Here is a 1,473-nt window from a genome sequence, read left to right as displayed (position 1 = left end):
GTTTTGGGTGGAAGATAGAGGGGCGGGGGGGCAGCCTAAGGTCTCTGTTCGTTCCAGAACTAGTCCATTGCCATCAGTGTGCTGAACCAAGGTCATTTGATGGGGTTTAATTAATTGGCTTCTTCAGGAGGCGTCCCTCCTGGTTCACACCCTAAAAGTTCACTGCAACTCTGACTTCTCACAGGGATGGTCCAATTTCAGTAGAACAGGACAGGTGCTTAACCAAGGCGTTGGCTCTGTTTTCTCATCTGCGGTACAGAGGGTAGGGGTTGCGATGAGACACTGCAGCCAGGCGCTCTGACGGCAGGATAGAGGAAAAGGCCTGTCCGTAGACTCACTTCCAGGAGATTCCACATGGAAATTGTCTCTCCAAAAGTCCCGTTGCTCGGGTAAAAGAGGGCGCTTAGCATTTAGTGTGCTGGTTTTAAAGGGGTATGATGGTGGTGGGCCTGCCTTCCTGCATCACAGCGTATGCTTTAGTTCATTCGTCTCACAGGCGTGATGCCTGGAGGTTTGGTCTGCTCGCATGATTTTCATCTGAGCAATTGGATTTTCTGGAAGGAATGCGCACAGCAGCGCAGTCAGGGGGCCTGCTTGCGCCTGCGCAGTCACATCTGCTCATGCCCATCTTAAAGGGAGCTGCTTGACAGTCATTCAGTGGTCAGACTGTAATTATTTCAGCCGAGTTTGTGTCACAACAACAGATCCAGAAAGGGGATTGATATCAGGTTGATTTTTCAAGTTAAATTTCTCTTCATTATCTCAATTTTTCCACAGAACTAGATTATTTTAACCAAACTGCACTAGAACACTTTACAATTATTCTTCACATGCATAGGGTAAAAATGCTCCTCCATAGTAACTTAGACGAAGAATTTATTGCTGCATTTATTTGTGCCACCTTTATGCTTCAGTGCTGCACCTCAGATATTAATGCTGAAGCTTTTCTGATTAGGAGCAGAAATGCAAAACAAACAGAAAATGAGGATGATGGTAAAGAGTTGGAGGTGAAGACTAAAAATACATCAGTGATCACCTTCAATGTCAGTGTAAGGTTATAATTTTAACGGATATGAGTTTATATTAGTTATATATTATATTGTATTAGTTTGGAGCCACAAACGGTTCAAACTGGAGTCAGATTTGGGCAAAGTTCTAATGAAATGGAAACAACCAAACAAAAAATTGGATTTTAGAAAAAAATAATGAATATGAGCATTAAGACCTGCAGTGGGAACATATCCTAAAAGGTGCTGAACACTGGAGCTCTAGGGCCCGAACTGAAGACCCCTGAGTGTCAGATGATATTTCACTTGAACGTGGAGAAAATCAAACATCAACTTAAAATATCATGAAACAAACACAGTATTAATGTTTGTTTAAATGTGTGATGTTACAGTATCAGTGTATGTGAACTTTGAATGAGTTCTGAGGTTTGAAAATGAAATCTGTTTAAGAAAATATATTAAATGC

The sequence above is a fragment of the Cyprinodon variegatus genome, unplaced genomic scaffold, assembly GCF_000732505.1.
Source record: "Cyprinodon variegatus isolate N-32 unplaced genomic scaffold, C_variegatus-1.0 Scaffold1916, whole genome shotgun sequence".
Taxonomy (NCBI): domain Eukaryota; kingdom Metazoa; phylum Chordata; class Actinopteri; order Cyprinodontiformes; family Cyprinodontidae; genus Cyprinodon; species Cyprinodon variegatus.
This window is presented reverse-complemented; position numbering follows the sequence as displayed.